This window comes from Coregonus clupeaformis, unplaced genomic scaffold, assembly GCF_020615455.1.
Source record: "Coregonus clupeaformis isolate EN_2021a unplaced genomic scaffold, ASM2061545v1 scaf2952, whole genome shotgun sequence".
NCBI classification, from domain to species: Eukaryota; Metazoa; Chordata; class Actinopteri; order Salmoniformes; family Salmonidae; genus Coregonus; species Coregonus clupeaformis.
In genome coordinates this window covers 50,792-56,497 of record NW_025536406.1, presented here as the reverse complement: position 1 = coordinate 56,497, position 5,706 = coordinate 50,792, and the positions used below count along the sequence as shown (strand labels likewise).

General features: G+C 41.6%; 1 long non-coding RNA gene across 1 annotated transcript; it reads left to right on the top strand.

Annotated features, from left to right (window-relative positions):
* The first annotated feature begins 1,057 nt into the window (after positions 1 to 1,057).
* LOC123489284 lies at positions 1,058 to 4,954 on the top strand. Its single transcript, XR_006660523.1, has 3 exons — positions 1,058 to 1,306; positions 1,440 to 1,603; positions 4,622 to 4,954. It is a non-coding gene; the product is annotated as an uncharacterized LOC123489284 (long non-coding RNA).
* Positions 4,955 to 5,706: the final 752 nt, after the last annotated feature.

The window sequence follows — 5,706 nt, the reverse complement described above, 5'->3', positions numbered from 1 at the left end:
TTTATTATCTATGCATAGTCACTTTAACTCTACCCACATGTACATATTACCTCAATTACCTCGACTAACCGGTGCCCCACACATTGACTCTGTACCGTGCACCCTTATATATAGCCTCCCTACTGTTATTTTATTTTACTGCTTTAATTATTTATTTATTTTATTTTTTACTTATCTATTTTTTACTTAACACTTTTTTTCTTTTAACTGCATTGTTGGTTAAGGGCTTGTAAGTAAGCATTTAACTGTAAGGTCTACACCTGTTGTATTCGGCCCATGTTGCAAATTCATTTGATTATATTTATACTACGGATCAGGTTTGAGGTGTTAGCGAGGTAACTTTGGTCAACTCTTAGTTCAATTCGGGATAACCAGTAACATGAAAGTGGCTTACCTTTTAGCCAGGTACATTTCTATGGCAACGAATCCTTCAAAACTAACCTTCTCCAGGGCAGGCTAACTCAGGGCTAACTCCATTTATCCTGAATGAAGTGTCTGAGCCAAAGATTGTGTTATCATCTCCTTCATTTGAAATATTTTTCTTTGTGTAAGAAAATAGTAATGTTAAAATACCTATTATTTTACCCATTTCGTAAGGACAGCATTTGCTTTCCAAACTGTGTATATAATCCATAGATGGCAGTTCCCATTCAAGTCAAGACTGGCAGCCATTGCTAGTGTACCCATGATTAACAGTCAAATTGCCATGGTTAGAGGTTCCAAAACCCTTCTATGGATTATATGGCTATGGCCACAATGCAACAAGCCACAGATAGAAGGAGCGATAGGAATGGGAAAAAGGTGCTTGTGCATTGATAAGAACACCAAAGCACAAGATGGCATTAACGATAAGTAATAAAATAAAGACGGTACTTCTAAAAGCCTATATCACACCATAGCCTGTTGAAATTGCAAGATAACTTTTCTTTCAGTTTGATATAGGCACAAGTTAAAATGTGACACTGACTCACCCATGAATTGATGTTTCAGCATTGTCTCAATGAAGAGTTCGGCGTTCGACTAGCCATGTGCGAATGCCTGCTAGAGTAAGCACAGGTGGGCGGGCGAGCATAATCCACCATCGTAGTACAGATGAATCCTGAATTGCTTCGTAGTATACAACTATGGGGACAGACACTACGAGAGACACACTGACACACACACTAACCACCATTCCCTTGTATCTCTCTCTGTTAGTCTAATGGATGGGATGCCAGTGAGATGTTCAACTACGGAGTCAACTCCACCTATGGCTTCCTCTTCATGTACACCTGAGTATTCTCCTCAGTCTGTGTCTTTTTAGAAGGTTTAGTAATGCATTATTTGCCTCAAAAGCACCCCATTTCCAACCAGAATACCCATATTAATACTGGTATACCTTACTGATAAGACCATGTACATTTTCTCTCCTTTCCATCTATCCCTCTTTTCCCCCTCAGTGTTCCTCTGGAGAGGCCTGCCTCAGATGAATGAGACCGAGGGCAACCTCCAGATACCACCACCTCGTCTCACTAAACAACAATGAAGGCAAGACTGAGGAGTACAAGTACAGTACCATGGTCTAAGACAGAGAGGCGACATGAATGAGTAGTGACGATGGCAGGTGGGTCACGAGAGGAATCGGAGACATACACTATCACATACAAATGTGTAACAGAGTTAAGAATGTGCCATAAGCTCACGCCACAGCCTGCCACAACAGAGGACGAAACAGAAAAAATGTCTGATAAAACTGCAGTTCCTCACAATAAAATGACAGCCCCAAGATTGTTTAAAAATAAAGAAGACTAGCTCTAGACAACATTAAAACGAATCGTTTTGAGCTGATAGGAACTCCAGGTCCAATGTTGCGGATGGAGCCATCCAATGGATATCTTTTGGGTGTCTCAAACCGTTGGTACATTGTGAAGGAGGACGGTCACGTGTTTGCGAGCAGAGGATCACTGGTTCGAGCCCAGTGTGGGACAGGGACAGTGGAGGAAGATATATTGTTTTTGCCTTAGCACTACACACCTGATTCAAATCATCAACACTTGATACGTTGAATCGGCTGTGTAGTGCTAGGGCAAAATCAAAAATGTGCACCCCTTTGTGTCACCAGGAGCAGGATTAGGAAACACTGTTCTATCTACACTAATCACATTCCCCACTAGGGTTGAATATTTTGCCGGTATTTTACAAATGTTCCATCCCGAGAATAAATCACTTTTCTACAAATGTTCCATTCTGAGAATAAATCACTTTTCTCCCGGGTAACCCGGTATTTCCGGCCAAAACCAAAGTGTCATTCAAAAGCATTATAAAACATATACAGTGCCTTCGGAAAGTATTCAGTCCCCTTGACTTTTTCCACATTTTGTTACGTTACAGCCTTATTCTAAAATTGAAAATTTTCCCTCAGCAATACCCTTAATGACAAAGCAAAAATAGGTTTTTAGACATTTTGCTAATTTATAAAAAATACAAAACTGAATATTACATTTACATAAGTAAATAATATAATAATATGCCATTTAGCAGACGCTTTTATCCAAAGCGACTTACAGTCGTGCGTGCATACATTTTTGTGTATGGGTGGTCCCGGGGATCGAACACACTACCTTGGCGTTACAAGCGCCGTGCTCTACCAGCTGAGCTACAGAGGACCATAAGTATTCAGACCCTTTACTCAGTACTTTGCTGAAACACCTTTGGCAGCGATTACAGCCTTGAGTCTTCTTGGGTATGAAGCTACAAGCCTGGCACACCTGTATTTGGGGATTTTCTCCCATTCTTCTCTGCAGATCCTCTCAAGCTCTGTCAGGTTGGATGGTGAGTGTTGCTGCACAGCTATTTTCAGGTCTCTCCAGAGATGTTCGATCAGGTTGAAGTCCGGGCACTGGCTCGGCCACTCTAGGACATTCAGAGACTTGTCCCGAAGCCACTCCAGCGTTGTCTTAGCTGTGTGATTAGGGTCATTGTCCTATTGGAGGGTGAACCTTCACCCCAGTCACAGGTCCTGAGCGCTCTGGAGCTGGTTTTCTTTAAGGATCTCTCTCTACTTTGCTCCGTTCATCTTTGCCTCGATCCTGACTAGTCTCCCAGTCCCTGCCGCTGAAAATCATCTCCACACCATGATGCTTCACCTTGGGAGGGTGACAGGTTTCCTCCAGACGTGATGCTTGGCATTCAGGCAAAATAGTTCAACCTTGGACCAGAGAATCTTGTTTCTCATGGTCTGAGAGTCTTTAGATGTTTTTTTGGCAAACTCCAAGCGGGCTGTCATGTGCCTTTTACTGAGGGCCTGATTGGTGGAGTGCTGCAGAGATGGTTGTGCTTCTGGAAGGTTATCCTATCTCCACAGAGGAACTCTAGAGTTCTGTCAGAGTGACCAGTGGGTTCTTGGTCACCTCCCTGACGAAGGCCCTTCTCCCCCGATTGCTCAGTTTGGCCGGGCGGCCAGCTCTAGGAAGAGTCTTAGTGGTTCCAAACTTCTTCCATTTATGAATGATGGAGGCCACTGTGTTGTTGGGGACCTTAAATGCAGCAAAAAAAATGTGGTACCCTTCCCCAGATCTACGGACAATTCCTTCGACCTCATGGCTTGGTTTTGCTCTGACATGCGCTTTCAACTGTGGGACCTTATATAGACAGGTGTGTGCCTTTCCAAATCATGTCCAATCAATTGAATTTACCACAGGTGGACTCCAATCAAGTTGTAGAAACATCTCAAGGATGATCAATGCAAACAGGATGCACCTGAGCTGAATTTCGAGTCTCATAGCAAAGGGTCTGAATACTTATGTAAATAAGGTATTTTCATTTTTAATACATTTGCAAAAATTTCTAAAATTCTGTTTTCGCTTCATCATTATGGGGTGTTGTGTGTAGATTGCTGAGGATTTGTATTTATTTAATCCGTTTTATAATAAGTCTGTAACGTAACAAAATGTGGAAAAGGTTAAGGGGTCTGAATACTTTCCGAAGGCACTGTAAATAGGCCTATGTCTGGATTTGAGCTGTGATCGAAAATTACAACCTGATGCAACCTGAGCCTGATTTAAATAAACGTTATGAGCTCTACATTAAAGACATTTAATGAGCCCAAGCCCAGAAAAGCCCAAATGATTGTGCAGTTATCCAATACATAAGTTGTATGATATATAGGCTACTGCACATTCCACATTCCACACGACAGAAAACCATAAAAAGCGCATAGATGTATCTATGCTCCCTTGGGTAAACAAATTGAACAAGCTCCAGTAGGCTAATCTGTTTGAGTGTGAACTGTATTACTGTACTGTATTGTATTATGCTGTATTATATGGACTGGAAACCATGGTAATGCAGGGAGAGAACATGCGATTCTGGTGCAGCACATGCGGCCTACAAAGTTTAGGCTAGTGAATTTGATTCCCTATACCCCACCTCGTCTCTCCCTGGCTACCGTATGTGGACATGATCCAACTCTGTGAACACATTGACTATACTTCAATGAATGTTTGTTACGTGTACATGTTTACTTTCTTTGCCAACAACAAGCATGTAGGTTAGATATGAGAGCATTGCTTGGTTTTTAAAAAGTTTCAGTGATGCTACAGTTTACAAACAAAGTAATTGTGACACTATTTATGTTTTTCAGGTGATTCTCTAGAGGACTCTATTCCTCGGAATGCAATTAGTTTAATCAGGTGTGTTAGCTGGGGTATGGGAAAAAGTGTGACACCAATCAGGCCCCCGAGGGCTGGAGTGCCACGTTGAGGATGACCAGATCGAGATGGAATCAACAGACTCGACACAAGATCCAGCTTGATCTGATTCAGGGCTCTCCTGGAGTGTTACCATCTCGTAGGTTTTCTCCAACCCTAATCTAGTGTACCTGATTCTAATAACTAACGGATTGATAAGCTACAGTAGTGTAACTCTCCAGCAGATCTGAACCGCCACCTAGTCCCCACACCCTTTTATCTTGTAACCTCGCTCCCTCTACTATAGCTGTCTTTGGTAATTGGACTGAGAGGGATGTAAACACTTAACAATGTGATTCATTCACCATTACATCATCATTTAAAATAAAGTGAATAATATTTGTTTCATGTTCTTGTTTGTTTGTGCTAAGGAGGTCCAGTAGGTAAAACATATGAATGGTACTGACGACTGTATTACAATCATCTTGGTATGGTTGACTTGAGTGAAATATTGTGTTTTTGTATTCTAATACTTTCTGTCGCTGGTCTCATCACCTGTTGCTTGCATTTCAATAGCTAAGTTGTTTATGAAATACACACAGGGGTGCCTCTTGCCTTTTAGGGGCCCTTAGCAAGATTTGGTTGTGGGCCCCCCACCTACATTTTACATTTGTCATTTAGCAGACGCTCTTATCCAGAATGACATACATGAGCAGTTAAGTGCCTTGCTCAAGGACACATCAACATATTATTCTCCTAGTGGGCTCAACGTAGCAAAAATATGAGTTAATCTTCAGAAATAAGCAGGAGTTAATCTGCCAAAATGAAGACAAAACACTATGCAGACATAATTATTATGATGTAGTAGAAGAACAACTTGTTTTCAGCAGCAGCTAAAAGAGAGATCCTCTGCCCCCTTTTTTGGGTAGGCACAAAACTACCTTCATACTTCCATTATTTTTTTTAGTCGGTACAGGTTACCTTCAGATGAAGTCAAACCGTTCGGATGCTGCAGAGGTTTTCGGGATAAGACCAATTT